The sequence below is a fragment of the Triturus cristatus genome, chromosome 8 (genome assembly GCF_964204655.1).
Source record: "Triturus cristatus chromosome 8, aTriCri1.1, whole genome shotgun sequence".
NCBI lineage: Eukaryota > Metazoa > Chordata > Amphibia > Caudata > Salamandridae > Triturus > Triturus cristatus.
In genome coordinates, this window is record NC_140591.1 from 86,753,813 (window position 1) to 86,780,418 (window position 26,606).

The following is a 26,606-nucleotide window of genomic DNA, read 5'->3' on the forward strand; positions in this document are numbered from 1 at the left end:
ATGTCACTCAGGAGTGACGAGGAGACATGGAAGAGGAATGCCCTACAATGTCGGGTGTTGCAGGGTGGGTGACGATGACCATGACTCTGCAGCTGTGAGGACCAAGTGATGCTTAGGAGGACCACGAGCCATGCATGAGCTCTCCCATGAAGGATGTCGAGTGCTGAGCGGTCGGTGTTAGGTAGGAGCACCAACAAGCCTTGGCAAATGCACCTAATGCAGTCAGTGAAGAAGGAGCAACGTTGGGACCAGCAAGGTCCAGTGGACTAACCACAAGCAGGGGAGTACAAGCAGGCTCCGAGCAATCTGGGGAGCTCAAAAGAAACAAGTGTGACCCTCAAGTGGATGCACAGGCCGGAGGCATTGGAGTCGGGACAGGACCACAATCAGCTCACCAAAAGATGCAGGCCACGATGCACACAATGCGGTGTGGCTGAAGATACTGACCACTGGAGGTGCTCGAGGTTGGGGCTAATTGGAGCCCGAAGATCTTCTTGGAAGGAAGCAAATAAGCCTTTGCAACTGCAAGTTGACACGGTGCCCAGGGGTTCAGTTATTGCAACCAACATGAGGTAAACTGGCCTCAAACTTGGTGAGAGGACAGGGAAAAATTTAGGAGCTGTGGAGAACCACCACCTGTGTTGCAGAACCTTACAGAGTCTGGAGGAGCTCAGGTTCAGCAGACTGGTTTTTTTAGTTGTGGTGCCTGCAAATGCAGGGGAGTGACTCCTTCACTCCAAGGGAGATTCCTTCAAGTGCCTTTGATGCATCACAGGCCTTGAAAGGTTCCTGCATGATGCACAGGCACAGACAATGCAGCAGACTGCAAGGCAGACGAAGTCAGGCCCACACAAAGTCCAGAGTGCCCAGATGGTAGAAGAAGTGGTGTCTGATTTGAAAATTATCCTATGGCAAGCGCGCCAAGTGCGCCCACCCCACCCCAGAAACACAAAATCCTATCTGGGAGGTGGTCACACCTCCCTGTGACAGGGTGCTTATTGTGCTGCCTTCCCTGCTCAAGCTTGGCTCAGCAGCAGGAGGGCAGAATCATGTCTGTTCAGCAGCAACCATTTTGTGTTGTCTGGGTCAAGGAGGCTGGTACTGGGAACACAGAGAGCCTAACGGAGGGCTCCTCCAGTGGTTGGAATCATACCTCCCACATATCAACATGTTTGATACCAAACATGATAGTATTCGTCGCAGCCAGTTGTGAGATGGTCATCGCATTATTACGGGGTGCCCCGCTATATAGTATATGGCTGCTTCACTGACAACCTAGTAGAATGGACTCCGTAGGCTACAGGGGTATTCTGCTCATGCAGGGGCACCCTCTCACTTAGAACCAGGCACCCTGCCTTCAGGATTGCAAAGGCCTACTATAGGGGTGACTTCTAGGTTTTAAATGCTGTGACCCTAGACATAGGAAACCTATATATGTCATAAGTGGTGTAAGCACCAACTTACACAGGCTGCAATGGCAGGCCTGTAGCTCCATTTCGAATGGTCTCTCATGGGTGGAATAATACATGCTTCAGCCCATGGGAGACCTCTGGGGTCTATGCCCTGGGTACATGGGTACCATATACTTGGGACTTATAAGGGTACCCCAGTATCCAATCTGTACTAATAATAACAATTTACAGAAAAAGCAGATAGACTTGGGTCCTGATAATCAGGATCCCAGTCAGACTAGTCAAATACAGCTTAACACCAGGCAAAAAGTGGGGGTAAACATAGAAGCAGATCCTACTTTCCTACAGGGTGTTGTTGGGGATGGGCATGGCCAGCTTTGGGGTGGTGCAGCTGCATTGGGCACTGACCTGGAGGGGTGGCACTGACCTCAGGGGGGCACTGTGTTTAGCAATAACCTATGATTTAAAAACATCTGTCTCCGAGTTCCTTGGGTATCCATCTTTCAGGCATCAAAATGTCATAACAACTCTTGTGATTAATGTTCCTGCTAGAGAGAGCCACCAGTTTCTTTTCTAGTGGCAGTTTTGAATCACTATAAAGTAGCGCAGAGTGTTAATGTGCCTGCTGCAAAAACAGATCTGCATTTTGAGGGGATAGCTGACTGGATTAATAAATCCAGCCTTTACCAGCTCTTAAAAACAAATGAAATGTATTTGAGAGAGGGGCTACGGAGAGATGACTGTCACTTTTGCCAGTAAGTAATGAAGGAATCCGAGGAGGACTACATATGGGGATGAGGGAGGCTGTCGCACTAGTCGTCACCTGCGCTAAAGTAGACTCTGGGGATGGGACTTGAGAGTGGGGCCACTAGAATGACTGTTCTTTGCCAATAACTCTCCGGAGGTCATGCCACTATGGCAGGTTAGCTAAATAAATGTTGTATGATATGATACAATAAATTGTGCAAAATAAAATTAATGCACCAGAGTTTTGAAAGAAGATATATTTAACTTTCCAGCCTATTCATTTTTCTAAAAACACTAACTTTCTGGTGAAAGGGACACCCCATGAACTAACAAACTTTTCTTCAATTTAAGCTTTATTTTTTTAAATTGGCTGGTGATCTTGGATTAATTAGCGCCAATTGCTGAAAAAAGTGTAACGTAAAAAAAAGTCCATGGGGAACATAATCACATTGAAAATATCCTGTGCCCTCGAGAAAGCGGAGAACTGGTTGACAGAGTACAATGTGTTTGCAGTGTGCACTAAAATTAATTTTCTTTTCTTCTTTCCTCAGACCATCCAGCTGTCTAGATTTAATGTCTGGCCCCGGAATCTGCGGTACTTATGTAGGGGAAACAGGGGATAGTCTAAAAATGATATTGTGTGTTTTCATTTTCTATTATTTGCTAGAACAGAGTAATATTTATGTAGTGGATATATTGGATGCAATATTTGTGGAAGAAAAGGATATGCTGGTCCCAAAAACTGCAGAGGTCACCAGCAATATTAAATGAATTTTAACTGCAGCGCAAATCTCAAAGGTGGCTCCGGATACTGATAGGGTACAACTTCCGCAAGAGCTCAGTTATTTAGCACAGAGGGAGTTTTAGCAGGGCAGCAGCCCTGCTTCATACTTCAGTAGCAGAAAGGAAACTTTTCTCTCTTTATGGACGATGAACGGGTATTGGAGTCATGAGATTACTCCTAGAAAATGAAACCTCTCTTACAGCAGTTGTCGAAACAGTTTAGACGCAGCTTGACTTCCAGTGTTAAGCGCTATATTGAAAACAAAAGGCAAATGTTGGCTTTTGGAAGTGCCAAGAAGTCGCAAATTACTTATAATAGGTCTTTAGGAGTATTATACAAGTCTCCTGCACTCAATAAGTATTAAATTTGACCCCTTGTGGACAGGTACAGGGTGGTCATGCTCAGATTAAAGCCAAGAACAGTGTTGGGTACAAATCGAGTCATCACTCCGGGGCTTGCTAATATGGGGCACTTTTTAACTGCATGAGGCACCCACATACAGTTCAGGTTCCCTACCTATACAGCGTAGGCAGACCCACCTTTAATCAGGAGACCAGCAAAGAGGCAGAAAATGTACAAGCGACCGCCATGTTCCAAGTTTAGCACTGCGGAGCTCACGTCCAAGTGTAGCGCTGCCCAGCTCACATCCAACTCTGTCAGCGGTTCACATCCGAGTCTGGAGGTGAAGGCACCTGCTGTGGGTCACAGGACTGAGTCGACGCTGCGCGCTCACGGGCATTTCCACACAGCTCTGGACAATACACTGTAACTAAGGGAAGAAAAACTGTGATGCTCGTGGCCATGACCCTCAAACACAATACCATGCCGGCCTGCTACCATCAGCTGAAAAGCTACCACCATTGGCTACATCGAACTCCCATGAGTGTATGCAATTGATCTCGTGATAAAGAGGGGATACAATACACTGATTGCTCGGACCGCGGTGCCATCTGAATAAAACTAACGAATGCTGCAGAAAGAGTTTCAAGCCTGCTGGGCCTTAATGTCACCAAGTCAAGCCATTCATCTCTAGAACTACAAAAACAAGTCAATTAACAGCATGCAAACACAATAAAAGTGGATGCATAAAATAAATAAGCCGGGGTAGGAGGGCAGCGGATAGCCAGCGCCCCTCCTCTTTCCCCCGGCGGCTATGCACAGCTCTCACTTTCTCTGCGATTATGGTATCATTTCACACAGACTCGCGGTCTGATAAAGGGAAACATGCATTTGCGTTAGGAGGGTGGGGGAGGGCTTATAACATGAAGCTGAAGGGGGAAACAATCAAAAGGAGTAGTGCGGCGTTGCGAACGAAAACAGTAGTTAGGCGCCGCTGCTTCCGGACTACACGGAAGTCAGTATCCGATCAACAGCCAGTAAAAAGCCAGCTAACAGGAGACATGCCAACTTTAAACAAATGGCAAGCGGCAGGAGAAATTACCTGGACTGTCACATACCATACAGATTACTTGATGCCTCGGAGAGGCAGCGCATGCGCTGCCTACTGCAAGACCTAAAAACTACTACTAAATCATTGTGATAAGAAAACACAAGTCAAGTTCATTGTTTATCTTGTCCTTTATTAATAAGATGTAATCAAATCAACCACCTACTTGAAAGTTTGTCTGCATTTGCATGAGGGCCATGGTGGTTGTTATAAGGGTTCAACCCCTTTAAGGTAGGAGCATATCCTGAACTCGGCACGACTCAAAGAGACAGCCCAAGCGCTGCCTAGGCGAGACCTAAAAACAAAAAACTAAGACGACGTGAAAGGAGGGTTATGGCATGAACTACCCAAACAAATCACGACGATGCAGCCAGCTTTGGCCAAATGATAGCACTTTATTTATGGCAGGAAGGGGTAGGGCAAGCAATAACGTGTAAGAGGAGGACAAACTGGTTTAATAAAAAGATAGAATTACATGTTGGGGAAAAAAAAAAGAAAATCCCGTTAAATATTAAATAAGTCCATTGCTACAGTGCCATCCTGCCAGATCTACAAGCGACATCGTAGTAAACACTGCATTTGGAAACAAAACAAAGTGTGTTTAAACATTAAATAAGTCCTTAGCTGCAGTATGGGCCTGGAGCTTTTAAATATTAAATAAGTCTGTTACTGCAGTATGTCCCGGGAGTTTTTAAAAATGAAATAGGTGCATTGCTATAGCCTTAGCGCAGAGAAGAGGCATGGCAGAGAAAACAAGCATTGGCATAGCCAATAGGTCTCGCTTTTTGTACCTTACAAGTGTGTAGCTATGCATCACATTATCCTGATTGCTGTGTGTGTTTGAGGAAGGACTTCTGACAAAGCAAGCAAGTGCTGTATAGGTTCGACCTAAGAAGGACTGTATAAGATAGAAAGAAAGAGAGAGAGTGAGGGAGGGAGGAAACAGTCATTTATGTCATATTGTTTCTTCTATAGCGCTTTACACCTTCTCACTCTTCTATAAAGCACTGAGTTGGAACAGAAGACATAAGACCGAGAAGGACATGAGATGGAAGCTGACCCTAGACATAGGGAAAGTGTAAAACAGATGGGAGGAGGCTACATGGTATTATGTAAAAGTGCGTAATTATGCAGCGCTTAAACGCCCCAAAGTTGTGTTGAAGCACTACAGAGGGGCAGAAATGGAGTGAGGGAGAGAGAGCAGCCGTTTCCACTGCCCATTCATAAAAATAACCATCCAATCGGCCATGCCTACAAACATACCTGGTTAGCCACAGCACCCAGAAGTCATTGCATACAGTGCCATCTACAGAGCAAGTTACAAAAAAACTTCTGAAATGGTTTCTAGTGATGGATCTGGTCCCGTGCGAGGATAAGATAGTTCCTCGGGTTGAGTGACTACTTCAGAGCTTTCAGGCAACACATTTTTGAATGAATCCCTCCTACTTTCATCTATGTGGGCAGACAAAATGTGTACCACCAATGTATACATTAACTACAGCTATTATTTATCCACCAAGAGGTAGTTCTGTGTGTAGCACTGCGCATGGGTTTCTATCATATTGATAAATTATTATGAAATTCATAGTACCTGCTTTTCATAAACTTTGAAACGTAAAACATTTTTGATGATTCTTTAAATAGTGGCACTTGACAACATGTACTTTGACAACAATAACGCATACACAGCAACGCATACATTGTTGTTTCCTAAACTGCTATTTCAGGGCTCCAGTAACGGTCTTGAGCCACTTACTGCCACCTTGGGGAGAGTTTAAATGGCATGCAACTTGTCCTATCTGGAGAAGAGCCCCAATAAATCTGACCAGTCCTGCGACAGAGAAGAGTTCCCGTTCTCCTCAAAACACCTAAAACGCAACCATCACAGTGCTCCTACACTGAAGCCCCGACACCCTTTCATGCAGATAATTCACTGCAAATGGAATTGGGGAGGAGTCTGTTCAAAAGAGAGAGACGGACAGAGTTTGGGGTGGGAGGAGAGGTGGGGGAGCGGGCTTTTGAGGGTGAGAGAGAGTTTGGCGAAGCAAGACAGGCAGAGTTTGGGCTTGAGGAAGAGGAGAAACTTTAGAAGAGAGAGACAGGCTTACTTTTGGGGTAGAGGGATGGATGCTGGGTTTAAAGCATCTCAAACTAATGCTATGTAAACCAAAAACGGAAACAGGCTTCAGTCAAGTACACACAAACAGAAACAAGTTGTTTACGACGCAAGGCAACGGCTCCCCGGCCCTTCAGCGCAGGGTTGGATTGGGATTAGAAATCGGCCCGGGCACGCTAAAAACAAGCATTTGCAATGCAATAGGTCTCGCATTTACGCTAGTCTGAGCTATCGACATTGTAAATTACTTTTTTTTTTGTTTTCGTTTTTTAAAACAAATAAAAGGCATTGTCATTTATAATGCCAATAGCTCAAACTTGTGTAAATGCAAGACCTATTGCATTGCAAATGCTTGTTAATAGGCACTTCGCAGTGCTGTAACGTGATGTGCTAATGTCACAGCTTCTACGTGTTAAAGAAATAAACTTGCACTGGCAAAAGCCAAAATGTGAGCGCGCCAATGCTTATTATTTTATTGAACCTAGAAGCATGAAAGCTTAGTTTAGCTCCAACAAGAGTCGAAAAAGTGGCCTCCATGTTGCCTCTGGCTAAACACTGACTTCAGAAATATTGACCGTTCACAAATCTGATCAGCTATATCTGGAGGAAAAGTGTATCTATGCTACAGTTAGATGGTTTAGTGCATCAAGGCAACATTTTCACAGATCTGAGGATAATCTATTGACTACAGATTTGAATGATCATAAAATATCTTAGAAGCTTAATGTGTGTGCAACAGAACAGTGCATGTAACCGGAGTATCATATGTGAAAAATCCCCCAAAAATAGCGTAGTGGTTTTCAGTGCTGCTTAAAAGATCCCTATGTAACCTGCAGGTGATAAGGGGGGTAGTTCAGCGGGTTGTGGGCCTGCTACAGATATCTGCTGGTAACAATTAAGCAAGGGCGTACCAAAGGCCCTCAGCACTCCCGCCCAAAGTGTGTGTGGGGGGGGGGGTCAAGCTACCCCAGCATGGAGGAACAGCATCATAGAGCCGTAAAAAGAACTCCAACTGCTGCTGCCGCCTTGATGCAGACTGCTCTAGAACAGGGCATGTAATCCCCTATTAAAGTCGGCGGGCAACCACTCCCAGTGCCATTGAGAGGAGAGGACATACCTTGGCGAGAGGGGAAGATCAATAGAGGCCGCCGCAACCCAGGACAGCTTGAGGGGAGTGCATCGGGCCTGATAACACAGTTGGGCAGGAGGTCATCGTGTCAAGGAAGGCTGCGGGAGGTTAAAATTACCGCTGTGGGCTTAGAGCACTGACCAGAGGCGAAATGCGGGCTGGTGAGCGTACCCCAGGAGCCCGCCTGTTGGGAGTAAAATTGGTGTGATTGCTGCGAACTGAGACCTTCATGAGACGGCAAGCGGAAATGGGGCCCATCAACCAGTTAAGACCGGCATCACCACTGGGCCCAGGACAGTCGTGCAGAGGAGGAAGTCAGCCACCACCAGGGGCCCGTCTGCAATTAAGACCGACATCACAGCTGTATCCCGGGCAATCCATTGGAGGCAGGAGAGAACAAGCGTCACCCGGTACTTGCCTACAAGTCCAAGACGAAGTGGTGATTTAAAGGCGCAGGCAGCGCAGGGGACAAGTGCTGTGCAGGTGCCTTGGGAAGCGTACGAGTTTCAAATTAAGACAGCGCCTAAATTGCGGCGGACCGCATACGAGTTTAAAATTAAGACCACGCCCGAATTGCGGGCGTTTGTGCAGGGGTGGGGGGGCTAGAAACAAAGCCCGACGAGCAGCGACGGACGGAAACTGGTGGTCGGGTGAGAACACGGGACTGAAAAAACAAAGTGCCTCCTGACTAATGAAGCCCACTGTGTAACGCCGCCAGTAAAAGATCAAATCCGGATGGACAGAACTAAAAGGAGACAGGGCGGTAACAAAAAACCCCGCTCCTGAATCAGAAGCCAGCGTTTAACATAAATTATGACGCAGCCAATGATAAAGATGGGCGGGGCTTCAAGCCCACTACAAAAATCTCTTCTACCCCAATACGTCTCGCAGAGCGAGGAGCGCATGCACGCTCCAGCGCCTGGTCTGCAAGACCTAAAAAGAGGCTCAAATTTGCATATTGCATTTTCTCAAAACACTGCTTCCGCAAAGTTTTATAAACACCTGAAAACAAGTGAGGCCACTTCTGCTCAGGCCCCCTGTCCCCCTTTCCCCACTCAGTGTGCACACACTAATTGGCCGGCCCAGCAAGAGAAAGGGAGTGACACCTCTGCCTGTTGATAAAAGGGAGGTATGGACGCCCATCTGCCTCCAGAAAGGCCACTCAGAGCCCCACTGGGCGCTGGCGACATCTGAACAAACCAGATTCAGCCCAAATCGGCCTCCCAGGCTCCCAAAAAAGCAGCCCACAGCTGGAACTTCGATACCGGCCCCTCAGCCATTGCCCGCCTTACCAATCCGACCCTGCTTTCCAAGGGATAATCTTCAGCTTTCTGCAAACAAAGCTTGCGGTACAAAACGTAACACCGGGAAGCAAGCTTTGTGAAAATCAGTCTATGCTGCAGCATCATGCTCTTCTCAGTGTAGTCAGGGGGAATCGTGCAACAAAATAAAAATAGATAATGTGTAGATACATAAGAAAAGCTTCTACAGCATGCTGCTGAGAGGCACAGCATGATCCTTGTTTTAATTGCAGCCGATATGGAATACTGGTGGTCCAGGACCCTCGGACGACTCTCGCGGCATTGAAGGGTGGGAGAGCGAGATGAAGCAGCAACGGGGTGTGTGGGGGATGGGAGATAAAGCTGCGGTGAGCCAGGGAAACGCTCCTTACAAAAATTAATGCAGATTATTCACTGCACGCGGCACCTAGACTGGAGGTCTGTGCATGTTTGCAGGGAGGCCCCAAGAGGCGAAAAGGGCAATAATAAATGAATAAAAAGACTCGGGTGGGGGGCTTGTGATGATGTGTTGGTTGGCACAGTGTGTGCGTGTTATGGCACTGTTTTTTCGTGCATGTGTACTAACAAATGGTGCCCCCTGCCCAAAAAAGGAAGGCGTGCGGCCGCTAGAGAGGCCGGGGAGGGGGTGGAACTAATGGGGTGAAGGTTAGCTGTGGGAGCAAAAGCGTGGGTCCTGCCGCAGCAGTCACCGAGTGCGCCGCTGCTCGCTCCATCGGCAATATTTCATGGGAGTGAATTAGTGAAAAAAGGTGGGACATGCACCCACCAGTAGCCATTTGCAGCCTACTATTTTGAAACAAGACACACAAAAGCCAATCCAAGGCATGGGAGGAGTCAGACCCCCACAAAGTACTTACAACAGATCGCATGACAGAGCAAGCACTGTGCAGGTTAGACCTAAATATACAGTCACACAAACTACTTTAATAAAAGGTATTACAACAGGTTGAGAGAAAAAATATAAGCCTTTAAACGTTAAACAGGTCCATGTGTACGGTGTCACTCTGAAAAATCTTAAAAGCAAAATTCTAGTAAGGATTGCATTCCAGGGATGTGGAATTCTTATAGACCAACAGACAGGACATATTGTTTGGTGTCAACGGCAACAAGTTATCATATGTATTTTATCCTTGAAGTTTTCATGTGCATTTTATCCTTGGGACAAGTAGGCCCAACCCCTAGCAGCACAAACCCTTTGGCTGCTAGTTTGCAGTACTACATTATGGATCGCGGAAGGGCACTGTCTGCAGTTGATGTAATATTTTTGCCCATATGTTAATTGAAAGCCTTTATTATTAAGGTGAGCGCTCCAAGTTAAATATTGTAAGCTCTAACTGGACTACTGACAGTGAAAACGTGTGTACACATTTTTATACTGGAACCAAAGTTTAGCAATACGAGATTGATGATTCTTTGCTTTTAAAATAATACTAGGTCTGAAATTGGTGGTCAGCTTTTTAGTTTGGTCAATGTGTGACTTGTTTTGGCATGTTTTTTGTAAAACCTTATTGGTGTTGGAGGTGACAAGCACTCACCATTATAACAAACATTGACAAAAGCTAAAAAAGCTAAAAATAGTTTTTTGGTCTCAAAAAGCATGCACTGCCACAGTAGTCACTGGCACTGAACAAAACTACTTTGTGTGCAGATATGCTCCTTGTGAAAGAGCAGAATGCTGTCACTCACAGTGAGGCCAGCCGATACAGAGAGAGAGACCGAATTTTAATAAACACAAACGGTCACGGTCAACACCAAACCAAATTTGGGGCCCGATTATTAAAGAACGTCTCAAAAGCGCACCCATGTTATAGGTCCTTGCATTAAGTGAAGCTATACGTCTTTCGTGAATTCCCAAGAATTTACATTAGTTGGACAAGAAATAGTACTCCTAGAAAATAATTGTGAACTGCATTTCAGCCTGAGCAAATATGCATGGGTAGATTTGCTCATGCGAAAATCTGAGTGTTTGCAAGTTCACTTTTCCTCCAACCACTTTTTTCACACCTCTGGAAGAAGGTTTACCTCTGCTATTGTCAGGAGTAAATTTCCAACATTGCTCAGTATGAGACAAGATTAGAGAAGAGTTGCTGAAAACCCTTAAAACATGCAAGTTAGTAGGTTTGCACAGACTCAAAAGGGCAGTCCAACCCTGGAACTGTTGCTTACCACTACCTTCAGCCCCAGTATGTAGATCTGCAGAAACGTGGCAACATAAGGGGATTACAAATATTCAAAAACAACTATGGTATAAGCCCTGGCATAATCATAGAGGCTATATTAGAGCTCTTATATAATGAGATTGCTGCCGTAATTTGTCACTGCACTACATGGCATCAAAGGGGGAAGTGGATTTTGTTACAGGACAAGTACATGTATGAAGCAACCTGCCCCATGGACAAGTAGATATTTTATTAAATTCCACACCCCTGCATTCAGAAAACGAACAAAATGTGTTCCACCATTAATTAAGTTCATAGCTGCAGTAAGGCCCTGGAGCTTTTAAACATTAAATAAGTGCATGGCTACAGTGTTAGGGAGGAGAAGAGGCGCAGCAGACAAAAACATGTGGTGGCGCGAACTACTTTCGGTGGCTACAGTGTTAGTGCGGAGAAGAGGCACACTAGACAAAAGCATGCAGATGCGCAAACTGCTTTAATAAAATGGGAAAATTGCATGTTGGAAAGAAAGAAAAAGTTTTTCAACATTAAATAAGTCTGTGGCTATGGTGTCACCCTGGAGGATATAAAAGCAACTGTGAACGCACAAACCAGGTACACTTGTCTGTTAATGAGAGACAGCAATCAAACACAGTGGTGGAGGTATATTTATTGAAGCTGAAGCTTGAGAGATACAAAGCAGTTGGCTTCCAAGTATGCCCTGTCAGATGCAGCTTGCACAATCTTTTAATACCATTTGAACATCACTGACATATAATGAAATTGCCGAGTCAGACATGTGCGCAAATAATAGATGTTACGAGTCGAGCTTAAGCCAAAAACCAACAGGAAACTTGTTAAAGCATAAATACATTTTCACAGTGATGAGGACAGGTGCGGTTTTAACATCTACTGTTTATCATCCTTTCTTATCTATCTGATCCTTCAGTCCTTGAAAACAAAGGGGAAGCTAGCAGAATAAACAGTTCATAGACTTTTTCCCTCCTTATCCTAAGTGCCTAAGCCATGGTTTGTACAGCTGCATGGCTCATGAAGTCACGGTGAAAACACAACATGCTAGAACAGCTGCTCAATATAGCATTTATGATCCTACATAAAGTTCCATGCGCGAGCAGCAGAAGGGCACAAATAAGGACATTAATCAGTACTTGGTCCATGCTCAAAGAGACAAACACGAAAAGAGAAAGTGACAAATGAGAAGCAAGGAAAATTAAAGTGACGATGAAGCCAACCAATGGTAAGTAATTGACAGGCTCTAAGCTCCCTTTAGGTTGACAAATATCTTGCAAGCAACAGCACAAGCACTGTTCCAGGAGAGAGACATAATGACAAACTTATAATTGGGCATCAACATGCATTTATGGAAAAAGAAAAGCTGATATTTCCATACAAAAATATGTTTTTTCATGGATTGGATCACCTTTACTTGTGGGGAATTTCGTTAATTTTTTTCCAAAATTAAGAATGGTAGTCGACAGCAAAAAGTGTGTTTTTTCATAAAAAGTGTAGCTGATGTTTGAGAACATAATGACTGTACTTCCAAAAATATATTATTTGAATGGTGATCATAACTGTTTGAACTAACCAGTCCCTTGTCTGAACCTGTTAAAGTATTGATAACCCAAGCAACAGCACTGACATGCAAGTCTGTAGACACAAAGTTCTGTTGTCCATGACCTTAATTAGATCCACAGTCATAACATGAAACTGAGAATCTACTTGGACTATCCAGAATCGAAAAGTTGAAAGTAGCAAATCCTATAAGTAAAGATATACGTTATGAAAAATAAGTCATGTTAAACTTCACTTTCTTAATTTCCTCTATTATCCAAAGTATTTTAGACATTTTGGTTAAGCTGTAACGAAATGTGCATCAATTTTCCATTATTTTGTCGAATTTTGCTTTAGGCAGGTGTGCTCTAAATAGCCATGGATAGGGCCACCCTTGCATGGCAAACACAAAAGTAGTGGAATCTTTAATAAGCACCCCTTCATAATTTGTGAATTTCTATCAAACTTGTGTGAAAATACTTCTGTAAAATTCCCTATTTGGTCTAATGTTTTCTAAAATTTTGTCGGGAGAGACCCTCTCGAATCCACCTAGGGCAAATCTAGCTCACTCACTTTACTGCCTTACTCAGGGCAGTCTCAGACTGCCATTTACACCCGACCACTTTCAAAGATCAACTGCTGCTGAGAACCATAGCAAGTAAAGGGAAATTGACATCTGACAATTATCTATAGAGTGACTGCAGTGCCTTAGTTATAGTTGTGAATAGTAACTGTTATACTGTGGGAAAATTACTGAAAATGTTAATAATGCTTTGTTCACTGGTGAGACTCCGGCATTATAAAATATTTATGTTTTAGTGAACAGGTGTGGGTGCCAATTATCGTATTTTCAGTGTTAAAAATGTTTTGCATTACATTTGTATTCATTGTTATGTACTACGTTGTTATTGTCCTCATCATGTTCTTCTTGTATTCTGTGGTTCTCTTTACAAATTGAATTTTCATACATTAAAGACACTGGCATTTTTGCTCTCAACAGTGATGTTCTTGCTGGACAATTATAAATCAAACTAATGCAGACGTAATGTGTTTTTGCTTTTCTAAACTAGTTATCTCTCCATGTTTGAATTCTTGAATTTTCTCTTTGGATTGACATAATTATACTGAAAACCTTAGTAACTCTCAAAGGTCGCTCCTATTTCACATCATTCATTTTTTATGCAATTTCAGTAGGAAGCCACTAGATACTTTCCTGTGATCTGGACCCGTATCAAGCAATTTTCTGTAACGCCATTGTCGGACGACAAATAAGACAATGTCTAATCTTGTGACATCAGTAATCCAATTAATGATTTTGAAACCTGAAAATCCTACTAATTTTTGGTCACAGAGTGCTGACAAGATTACATTTGCAGACAGCAATGAAAATCAATACAGTCCCAAGGCAGAACATGTTGGGTTTTCTGTACATTCTCTGGCGTCTGGAAGTTCCGTGCGCCGAAAGAATGCACGGAAGCTTATGACGTGGGATTCAAGATCGGGGGTTGAACGGAAGTGATGATGTAGTTTGTCCTGCTGACTTTAAAAAAGAAAGCTTAAAACTACCTGAAGTCTCCACTTCCTTACACTGGCAACGAGTTGCCAGTTGCCAGTCAGCCGGAACTCCATGCATGCAGCCACTAACAGCTAACCGGCCTTCACAACGAGGCAAGACTCCTTCTCTGATGGACAGCGTACCTAGCTTTATGATGGGGCAAGAATCCTTCTCAGACCTACACCTACAGGGTAACGGTGCAATGGTGGGCACCACCAGAAGGAACTTTGGACATTATTATTCCTGTTCTTGCGGCGGCTCGTCTGCGTGAGCCATTTCATTGTTGCCACCCACGTCATCACAGTGTCATCAAGGACGACGCTTAGTTACCGATCGTGTCCTTCGTCTTGGCTGTGCAGCTCACGGTGACTCGCACGCCGCACCGTCCTACGTCACCACGCATACATACTGAGCGTGGTGACCATCTTTAAACCAGGCAAGCTCCACATACTGTGCCGGTCTCGATGATCTGCACACCATTTTCCATTCTACGTTACCTCGCAGGCATCCTTAGTGGGGTGGCCATTTTACAACCTGTCAATTTCTTTCGACAGTGCCGATCTCGGTGATCTGCACACCGTTGCACGTCATTTAACAGGTGAAGTCCTGATCTTGGTCATCTGCACACCTTGCATACTACAATTCACCAACGTGTTTTCAAGGCTCGGGTTTCAATTCCCAAGCATCTCTTTGCGGACTACTGTGATCCGAACACCATATTTAACGTGCGATTATTCTATACTTTATCAACCATTCTACAAGCAATTGGCACGCACATTTTGCATTTTCTTGCGTGCTTTTCCGACAGAGACACGCACACCAAGCATAGCAACAAGAATATCCCTGCGTGCATCTTTTGCGTGACATGCGCACCACTTTCTCTCCATGCTCATTTTGCATTAATCATTATACTGCAGTTGCATTTTATATTTAGTATTCAGTGCACTGCATACTCTTCACAATTTACAAGTGCTTCATACTTTGGTCTTTGTCATTGTATCATGCATCAAGCAATTGCAACACCTGCACCTTTTGTGCCCAATCCAGCTACTACGGGAAATAGATTGGGAAAAAGGGAAGGAAGGGTTTGAAGCGTATCTGGAGACTCTTGACAGAGAGTCATTCACTTGCAAAAAATATATGCCATTCTTAGACATTGTTTAGGTCCTGAAGGTCGCAACATTCAAAACCATATTCCTAAAGAACTTGTCACCATAATCGATGGTGAAGGTGATCGTGTAGAATACCTGTATGCTACAGCCATCAAGGCTCTAAAGACTCATTTCAAAGCTTGCAAAAAGTTAACTTTGGAGAGACATAAATTTTACAAAAGAGTCCAATTGCAAGGAGAATCTGCCTTAAGTTAAGTTGGCGCTTTGCGCATTCTCGCTGCCTCTTGTGAATATAAAGCATTTGAAGAGGAAATGATAAAAGGACCAACTAGTCGAAAAAACAAATAACAAAAACGTTCAAGAGGCGCTTTTATCCAAACCGGATCTCACCGTGCAAAATGCATTAGACATGGCCATAAGAATAGAAAGCACTAGTTCATATATGTAACAAATGTCTTTAACGGATAGTAAAAACCAGAGTATGCTAGCAGTTAAAAGCAAATATAAGAAAACAAAAGAATTCAAAGAAGGGTCAGATAAAAGAGGCAGTACCTATACATCAAGGAAAAAATTAGGAGTGCTACAGATGTGGGGCAATACCAGTCATCTAGCTCATGCCAAATTGTGCCCAGCTGTTGACAAAATATGCATCAAGTGATCATAGAAAGGGCATTTCGCCAAGGTTTGTATGACCAGTGGAGAGGGGCCATCTAGAAAAGTGCATAATGTAGAATAGACAGCAGAAGAAGCATCTTCATCTAGCCTGGGACATAGAACGTTCTAGGGTATTTGGGGTGTTAATTCACACGGAGTGAGAAGACCCTTATGTTCCATAAATGTGAATGGTGTGAATATCAAAGTGTTAGCTGATTCTGGATCTCCTTTTACTTTGATATGTGAATGTTTGAAGGGAGTCGTTTTCGAAGCAGGTTTTAAGACAGTCTGGTATACATCCCGTAGGTTATGGTGGGAAGCCATTGATGTTGTCGGTGAATTAAACGCCGATTTTGAATTCAAGGGCAGCAAGTCTACATATATGTATCTTGGGGTGAGGCGTGTCTTCATGGGTGTAAAAACCAAGGCAATCTAGGCATCATATTTGATACCAATAATGCCCTTCAAGTAATGTTGAAGAAGGCTTTCTTCCAAGTACAGGTTGTCAAGGAAGACTCATGGGAGTTATTTTACTCAGAAGTATTCAAAAAGGAGTTAGGGTTATTCAAAGGTTTCAAAAATATGATTAAATTAGCAGAAGCCGCTCATACTGTAGTGCACAATGTCAGGAGAGTGCCTCTAGCGTTGCAATGAGATTTTAACAAAAGAATTAGACAAATTGTGCTCATATGACGTTATAAAGCTGATTGAGTCCTCTGACTGGGTGTCCCCGGTGGTTCTGGCTAAGAAAGCCAATGGTAACCTGTGTATGTGCGTGGACTTGCGCAACCTCAACTAGAACATATGGATAGACCAGCGTCCCCATCCCAATATTACACATATGACATCCACTCAAGGGAGCCAAATGGTTCAGTTTGTTGGATACGTCATCAGCGTATCATCAGATCAAAATGCATGCAGAGACTAGGCACCTTACCGTATTCATTACTCCAGAGGGTCTTTTTCAATTTAGGCGTATGCCCTTCGGCCTCGCCTCTGCTATTTTTCAGAGAGTGGTAGAGAGCATGTTCAAAGGTATGCCTGGGGTAATAGCCTTTCAGGATTATGTTTTGGTGTATGGGGAGGATCAGGATCAACACAACGCAAGATTGTGCCAAGTGTTGTCCTTGTTAAGACAGAAAGGTATAACCCTGGGAGTAGACAAGTGTAAGTTGAATGCACCCACTGTGGACTATTTGGGGTATAATTATCTTCAGAAGGGGTGCAGACAAAAAACAATTTGGTTAAAGCTATTGAAAACTTTAGCACTCCTTTTTGAGATCAGTTGAGATCTTTCAATGGGATCATTGAATTTTATGCCCGGTTAATTCCCGATTGTGCGTCCAAGACTTACAGTATCAGATGTCTCCTCAAGAAAAATGTCCAGTTTTGCTGGAATGACGAGTGCACTAGAGAGTTTGAATTGATCAAACAGGAAGTAGCACATGCCATTCCCCTTAAGGCGTTCAGTACGGAGGATGAAACCATAATAATGACTGATGCCAGTCAAAAGGGTTCGGGTGCTGTGCTCATGCAGCATAGACATGGGAAGGACGAGGTAACAGTATTCGCCTCTAGGAGTTTGCAAGGTGCCGAGTCCTCGTATTCTGTGATTGGGCGTGAAGCTCTTGCCTGTTGCTGGGGTATCACACATTTTAAACACTATCTGTATGGTTCAAAGTTTGTGGTACGCGTTGACCACAAAGCTTTAGTAGAATTATTCACCATGATGGGTGGGGAAAAAGAGACCTCCAGAATCGCAAGATGGAAGTATAGACTCATGGAACACAATTTCAGCGTTGAGTACGTGCCAGACAGGAAAAATCCTTTGGCAGATTGTCTGTCTCACTTAACTCCTCATTGCAGTGATGGCGTGGAGACGAAGGATGAGTGTGATGAGTTTGAACTGGTGTTCAGTGTGATAGATCAAACTGTAGGTGCCATATCTGAACAAGAGAGGAGAGAAGCTTCTGCGAATGATCAAGACATTAAGGAAATTTTAAGAATGTTAAATAAGGGAGTCCTCATGGATTATTATAGTCGCTGGCCGGATATTAAATGGGTAAAAACATCCGATTTTACCACTGTGATTAAGTTCCTTGAAACGCTATTTGCGAGGAAGGGCGTTCCTGATGAACTACTCACCGACAATGGCCCTCAATTCATATCTATCCAATTTGAAGAATTTCTATGTTCTTTGGGTATTGAGCACATTGAAACCTCTTTATATCATCCTAGAAGCAATGGCCTTGTTGAACTATTTAACAGGGTCATAAAACAGAATGTGCAGTTGGCAAGAGTGAGTGGTCTGAATTGTAAGGTGGAACTTGGAAAATTACTGTGGGCTGTTTGCACGACTGGTAATTGCGACACCAGAGTGTCCCCATTTGTTTAGCTAAGAGGGTGTGTGCCTGCTTCCAAGTTGTTGAGAAGATGGATGGGGGATAGCGGGTTAATTTTGCCTAGGAAGAAAATTGATGAGGTTGGCAAAAGGCAAGTTGAAGCACAGAACAAATATGATCCAATAAGTGATGATCAGGGCCCTAATCAGCTGATGGTCAATGTGGGTGATATGGAGAGAGTGAAGTGTTCCGGGATCTTACCCAACGGGGAGTCCAAGTTCTCGGCCCTGAAGAAGGTTGTGAAAATAAACAAAGGTGCAATTAAATTGGATGATGGCAAGTGGTGGGACAAAGGGAAGATTGCTGTGTCTAAGATGGGTTTGAATGACCAATCTAAGAACCAGATTCCGGTTGAAGATTATAAGGAGACTAACTTCATCGGTCGTTCCTGTTATCCAGATCCATCAAATTGCCTTTTAAATCCAAGATTATGTTTTAGAATGTTATCATTTTATGCGTGTTCCTCCAAATGTACCAGGATTACTATTTTTTTGCTTATGTTTTAAAATGTTCAGGTATCTATTAGTCAGACCCTCCAGCATTTCGCAATTCACGAAAAAAATCGCGAAATCGGCTGACTAGCGCGATGGCCGCGATATTTACAATTATCGCCACGATATTTTCCAAAAAGTGTTTGCAAAACAAACAATGCCAGTTAATTGGCTGTGCGCGCACACGTCACTACTTGCTGCCGTCCAATAGCTGCTTCCTCCTGTCCAAGATCCTTGCTTGTCTTTTATTCTGACACTGGCCATTACATTATGACACTTGGCTGACACATTCAGCACGAAAAAATACCACAGTATGAGAACTTTACGAGCACAGAATTCTGATGAAAACTTTCAATACTCACTCCTGGTTTTAATTGTGTTAAAGTGCGGCACTGAATGCCAGCTGCCAAAGAACAACAAAAGCGCAGAAGTGCCAGCAAAGTTGCCAAAGTAAACATATTTTCTTTTGTCTGTAAAATCTTATTGAAGAGGCAATATTGCTCATAATCCATGCAAATTCAAAGCTGATGGGCACATTTTGTAGTTTACATGTATTCATCCACTGTCAGTAGCATTCTGTTATTGTTGCCCTTACCAACACGTGTAGGCAACAAATTGTGCATTTTAAGCTCAGAGAGTGCACTTTTGTTCTAGGATGAATTGTATTGTTGTAATTAGAAAATAAATCTAGGACACCATGCACGTAGTTCTTCATCAATAATCCCACCACAGTGTAACACATTTTAAAGTGGGCCAGGAAAAATATGTCGGAGCTAAAAGTTGGGGAAGGTAGTTGCAAAATCAGATGCACTTCGGAACCTTAAAGAAATTAATGTGGATAGTGTTTTACACAAGACTTTCATTTCAAAATGCTAAACACCTTAGGTCTTTGGATCCCCCTCTTCCCCCCTTTATCGTTTCTTCAAGCAGTAATTAACAAAATGGATACATCAAGTCAAAAGGCATGGGTATGGCAAATACACGGAGACAGGAGATAGCCAGTCTGAGAACCATAGAGGACTTATTTGCAGGGCTTTCTTACCACTGCTACTTCAGCTACATGCCTCTTTCTGGTCAGAGGTCAGAAAAAATGATTTTTTGAAGGAAGCATTAGACGACATATAAGTGTAGCTTTTATATGTAACAAAACGTATTCCATTTAATAAAATTGCCATTCAATCAACTAACGTAATGTTATGTAAATCCTAAATATGTTTAAAATGTTTTTACAAGCAAAACAAATCTTTTAAATACGTCCACCCAAAGACACCGACTTACTGTGGTATTAACTGTGAAAAAGACCCACCTTTCTTCAAGTGACACAGGCTCATACAAAACTGACAATACAGACACCTCTAGGCAGCATTGTGTCAGGGGATTAATTGTACTTATAGCTACTAGTTTTTAACACTGGGCAGCATGTGTCTGAGTCAGCATCTGTTTAACTGTTATTTCACGGACCTCTGTGTGCATGCCACTCACTCATGCCCTTGATATGTGGGACCTAGAGGCAAGCCATCCAGGAGGAAAGCAGCAGATCCCCGGTGTGTGCATCTTGCTACCTCAACCCCCCCCCCCCCCCACCCCCAATCTCATGACCCATTGTATGAGTGATCCATTGGATGGCTCAAGTATACAGGAAAGGTGCCGTGAAAGGTCAATGGGATTCGGAGTGGCGTTACTTGTTGAAGATCACACACTCTTAGTGGGTAGCGAAGATTCAAGTTTTTTTGGAGCAGTTTCCTCACAAGGATAGTTACTCAGACACAAGTGCAAATCTTTGGGGTAAAAAATTGAGGATCGGAAGGTAATGAAATAAGGGGACAGGGTGAGGATGGATTGAGGAGCCTGAGGGGGAACTTAAAAATGTAGGTGCACCATCAAGAAAGAAAAACTCTGGAGCTGGCCTCAGTGGGTCTTTTATGGTCTGTAGTAATTGTGATCACATATTCGCAAAACCATATTTTATGAGGATAACTGTGGAGTTATTGTTTTTCTTACAGAGATCCTTTTGTTTGCTTGTGGAACTTATGCAGCACGGTGCTTAATTCCTTTTGTGTCCAGGAGTTTTCATGCAGCATTAAAAACGTCAAGTTAACTGCTGAATAATGCTCCTGCGAGATCAGAGTTTTGACACGATAAAATAGGGCAGAGGATCATTATGCCTGCTGCAAAATATGTGAATCAGGTTACAAAGGCACTAGGCTACTGTCCTTCCATTTCTGGTACTTTGCTGCCGTTTCAATATATTCTTAGTTTCCAATTGCTCAAATTGGGGTAATTTCTGATATTTGTCTGTTTCCCTAGACTTCATTGCTTGATTTTGTTCAGGAGAAAGTGTCACTCATAGTCATTGAATGTCACTCATATGTACAGTGAATTTATGAAAATGTCACACATAAGCAATCTGAAACCTTGGCAGCTATGTACTCTGTAGCAGCACTTCAGAACTGCTGGGGATATTTTAAGGCCCCTTTTAGATCATTGGGATTCAGAAAAGAGGATCGTTTTTAAATGAATTTCCCTGTCTTTGCCCACTCACAAAGTGTCACTTAAATTGCCACACTTAACTCGCTGCATCACTTTCTAGTAAAGCGCTTTAGTAGCAAAGCAGGACTTCCTCTATGGGTCATATTTGTATTATTAATATATTTTCAATGTTAAAAAGGGTGATAGAAATCACTGTTTGTTAAAATGTACGGGTGCAGGAGGCAGCAGTGTTCCGGCAGGGGTGCATACATGGGTGCTAGAACACCCCTGGGAGAAATAGGGCCCCCTCTCACGAGGGGCAGATTGGAGCTCTGCTTCTGTAGAGCCGCAGACACTTTAAACATGCCAATTTCACAGTGAAATACCCTGCTGAATCAGTTTACATTGATTTAAGGCTGAAAAGGAATGATTACGAATAAAATAAGGTGCCGCAATAATGCCGCTAAGTTTCCACTTCTGTGTTGCTAAATTTCCATTTTTGTGCCGCTAAATTTGCAAATCTATGCTGCAATATCCTGGGGGGTCTGATTAGTTAGGTAAATGGGAAAGATGTATTGGGTTCTCTGCACATTCTCTGGCGTCTGGAAGTTCCGCGCGCCAAAAGAATGCATGGAAGATTATGACTAGCAGGATAGGAGATCGGGGATTGAAAGGTTAGTGGGCACTTGCGGAGAGGAGTGCCGATGTTGTTTGTCCTGCTGACTTTAATAAAGAAATCTTAAAACTACCTGAAGTCTCTGCTTCCTTACAGAACACAATATCAACAATGCAAGTACAATACAATAAATAAACTTCCTGGCCCACACTAATGCCATAATACTCAGTGCTCGTTCAGTTAATTGCAGTTCATATTGGCTGCCTAATAATTCCCATATGCTACTTGACACTACCCCACTTAGATAAAACAGATCTGCTAATGGTTTCTCCAACCCTCAGTACAGTACCAGGCCTAATCCAGCCATCAACAACTCAACAGGAATGGCATAATTGCAGTAATCTGCCACTGCTGCAGGTCCCAACAAGTTATGCCCTCTTCCTGACATCTCAGAATAACAATCAGTTACAGGGTGATGTTAACAAAGTCGATCCCAGTAAGAGTTCTCCATTCACTAGGTCTCCCTCCAACCTATTTTTTGTGTGGTTACCATGGCGTGAACTTGACCCAAAGGTGTCTGAGCACTTTCCATGAATACCTGTTATATTACACAAGGCCTTATTTTTTTTCAGGCAGTGAAAGTGATATGCCCAGAATCACAGGATATACAAAATGGAAGTGGTAGGTCTAAGAATGCTCAAAGTCGTGTGTTCCAGAGTATCCCATTCGCTAGTCGCTAGGGGTGCTCCAAGGATTTAGAAGCGGCCACTAAACCTTCAATTAATGAAGACAGATTGCCTCCACATAAACATTAAAAATATCTCCTGAGCATCAAATCTGTGTACAAAATTCATATGTCCACTAGTAGTTAATATTCACAGATGTTGAGCGAATAGTTTCAAAGTCGGCAGCTCTGGCCATAACATCATCCCCCTCCACCCGTGCCGGACCTATTCCTGCTCAGAACCATAGACTGAACAAAATATCTCTGAATGGATAACCCATTGTAGTAATCAGCAAAACATCTATGATTGTAAAAATATTATACATAAAGGGGCCAACTTACTGAAAACCGTAAACAGCGCATCTATCTACCTCGCCTATTCAGCGCCCACAAATTAGTTGTAAGCGCTACATAAATGTTCCAATACAAATAATAAATAATAAATGGCCATATATCAACGCTTGCCAAAGGAACAGGCACTCAAACTGTATATAAATCAATGCTACCATGGCGCTTGAAAGCCTGGTCTTGGGCAGTATGGGCTACATACATGGAGGGTGCAGGTACGGTTACGACAACTGGCCTGATTCATTTATTGTGAAAAGCACATGGTAAAGGCAGTAGACCTCGAACAGTGAATTGTTTTCATATCATCTTGCAGACTATACAAAAGGTATACTTATTATTATCACAGATTATCACTATACTAATTATTATTATTATTATTATTAGGAGTTTTATATCGCGCACGGTTACCCTTGGGCATCCCAGCGCTTGCATTGGGAACCCGTCCTGGTTTTTTCCCTGTGAGATAATCCATACTGGGCATCCCCAAGGTGAAAGCCAGGCATCCCGCCGCGGGGGGGCCGTTGTGGAGATTAAGCAAGCTAGTTGCCCAGAGCTGCCTAGTGTGAACTCATGCTTAGAGTAGGCACCGAAGCGAGAATTATCAAGTCCGTGGACAATTGGGCTCCAGACCCTGCCGCGTCGGGAATCGAACCCTGGTCCCGGGTCTGACCTCTGCTTCAGGGTATGCCTGCTCTAACCAGTGAGCTACACTTCTCCACTAATCCTTTCTGGGTGCCAAAGTAGCGTGCTACTTGTTGAAAAAGTGCTTCAACAACCCATCATAGGTAGTAAGCGTTATATAAATGAAAACCTTTTTAGGTCTCGCTGAGCCCCAGCGCTTGCGCTGGCTCGGAGAGACATTTTATAGTTGGTATTTTCAAAGTGCTGCCGTGGCCTAAAGCCTCAGTGCACGTGAACGTGCACGCCCGCAGCGCCATGTGTCTTTCCTCGGCAGCACGCGATCGCAATCGCGATCACTTTCACTTTCGTGGCCGAGGAAAGTGGCGAAAGCTTGTTCTATTTCTTTGTCTTCTTGTTCTTGTTCTTTTTCTTCTTCTTTTTAGTCTTGGTCTTCTAGTCCTCTCTTAAAACGTATTACTAACCATGTTAATGATACTCATTTTATCAGCCTCGAAAGATGAAAGGCTTAACATACATTTACAAGTATATGTGAGTGCATAATTTGTGCACGTTTCATGTTTAAACCATGTAGCTGCTTTTGATATATGTTTGTGTATAAATATATATTTTAGTTTTATAACGTATATGTTCTTGTACAGTGTGTGCGCTATCGATTAACGTATTTACAACCTTCTGGATTTTATCCAACAGGCACCTTGCAAGCCGGAAATATTATCTCAATGCTGCTGGAAACATTACAAGTCTTAGAAGGCAAGGTGCTGCGGGACAAAAAGTTGTGTTATTGTGTGACACCTGGCATGAAGGGTTCTAGCATTTAAGTCTTAGGGTGGCTGTTTTTTTGTTTTGTTTTTACTTGCATAAGGTGTGCTCCTGGGAGTACTGACACTGCAGTTCATCGGTCTTTAGGGAGATCCTTAGACCTGGCACTTAGTTTTGGCACTTCTTCTTTTCTGTACAATATACAGAATTAGATTGAATTTTATTTTGACAATACCCCAGCCTGCCACAACAAAGGAGTGGACTGTGTTTGCCCTGGACTGTTTGACATGAACCGCATCCACTTACATACCCCTTTTCAGTTAAATAAAACATATTATTACCAAATCCTGAGTTTTTAAAAAACCAATCATATAGATTAATCCCAATATCAACATGTGACGTACAGACAATGCTCACTCACACCAACGTAGCAGGTGCAGTGGCCAATGAGCTGCCTTGCGGGTTATATCGCGAGTATACGACGATATAACTAGTGCTGAGCGATTCGAGACAAGGGCACAGGAAGTACTTTGGAACTGCCCACATGGACGGAAGCAAGGGCCAAAGAAGGGTTGAACCATTTCGGAGCATTGTAAGTTTTAAACACTTGCATCTGCTGTTAATACCAGCAGGAAGTGTTGTCAGAAGTTCTATGAAACTGTTTCCTCAGCTCCTGTAAGTGCCGCTGCTTATGAAGGCTTGGCAGAGCTTGACCCTTGTGTGCCTCTCCTGTTGGCGCCTGAAATATTCCTTCCCGTGCTTCGACTTGAGGTGTCTTCTCAAAGTCAAAGTGCTGATGGGGTAAAGTGCTCTCCCTCCCTGCCCAGCTGCCGCATTAGGATTAGGGCACGCCTCCTGGCATTCAGCTTTTTCCCACTCCTGCGATGGCTGAAGGTCTTCTAGGGATCCAGCCTCTCCCAGCAGCAGATTCAGAGGAAGGCCCCGCAGTGCCTTGATGCGCGCTGTCTGCCACTGCAGAGCTGGGAAACGGAAACAGCAGCCATGCGAACTCCTAACTGCTCAGGTCTTCTGCTCCAGGTAGACGTGCCGCTTGCCGCTATGACACAGCCACTATGTGAGGTGGTGGGGGGCTACCTGAACTCTTAGCTAATCTGAAGCTCTGAATGCTTTAATGTGGAGAGCAATGGGACCCTCACTACGAATGCCACACCAAAAATCAGCTTCAGGCCAGGCTTTTTATTTAAGAGTGCGATTTTATTTTGTTTTTGGGCCATATAGACTGTGGCTATGTCCTCTAATGGTGGCTATGTCCTCTAATGGTGTCCTCAAGAGACATTTGAGATGCCATCAGTAATGTCATCAATGATGTCATTTAACATGTCATGCATGATGTAACGTGTGAAGTCATAAGCAGTGCACCAATGGCAGTGGCACACGTTATAGTTAGCTCAATAAACTGTAACTGATGAATTTCATTGTTTTTTTTTAGTTTTTAAATGTTAGTTTTTGTATTATTTTAACCCCTACTATGACACAACTTTAACCTTTGGTTTTTCATTGATTTTCAACTTTTGTTTAACATAAGCTAAAATCTTATTACCTTACCAAACTATAGCGTCACCTTAACCATAATTAATTATGTTATACAATTAAGACATAAATAATTAATAATTTAGAGAAAAACGTAATTTTAGGCAAAATAGTGTGCAGGCACATACCAGTTGAAACAGTGCCAATCCAAAATAATTGATCCTAAAATTGTCATCCTGCATTATGGAAGTTGAAATTGTAACACACACCTTGGGAAGTCACATCAAAGTACAATGGAATACTTGCGAAGCGTTTAACACTAGACCCCGGGTCATATTTACAAGGGCATTGCGCCATTGGAGCATGAATTTTTAGGATGCTCTGGTGGTACTACGCCCTGCTCCATAGTTACAAAGCTGCGTCAAGCCACTTGCCATGGCTTAACGCTGCTTTGTAAATATCATGCCCTTTCACACAGATATCTATGTTCCACCACAACACCATTGCTTTTTGGCACTGCCGCAGATTTACAAGGATGTGTAAATCTGAGAAAGCGTGAAAAAAGAATGCCACTGAATAGCAGGCATTAGATGCACACAGTGAGGAGAAATATTTTTATTTCTCCTCATTTTTAGGTCTCGCCTAGCTATTGCGTTTGCGCAATTGCTAGGCGAGACTC

At 43.4% G+C, this 26,606-nt stretch overlaps 1 protein-coding gene across 6 annotated transcripts in view; it reads right to left on the bottom strand.

Moving 5' to 3' along the window:
* Window positions 1–26,606, bottom strand: part of QTRT2 (queuine tRNA-ribosyltransferase accessory subunit 2) — a 248,618-nt gene that overhangs the window by 220,416 nt on the left and 1,596 nt on the right. For 2 of the 6 annotated variants that reach the window (XM_085621066.1, XM_085621064.1), the window contains exon 1: window positions 7,777–8,352. The exons of 1 other annotated variant lie outside the window; for it this stretch is intronic. The gene's annotated coding sequence lies outside the window, so the exon portion shown is untranslated. Of the gene's footprint in view, window positions 1–3,482; window positions 3,563–7,623; window positions 8,353–26,606 lie in introns of those variants that run through there. 3 more of the 6 variants (XM_085621062.1, XM_085621063.1, XM_085621065.1) reach the window with 2 other exon arrangements.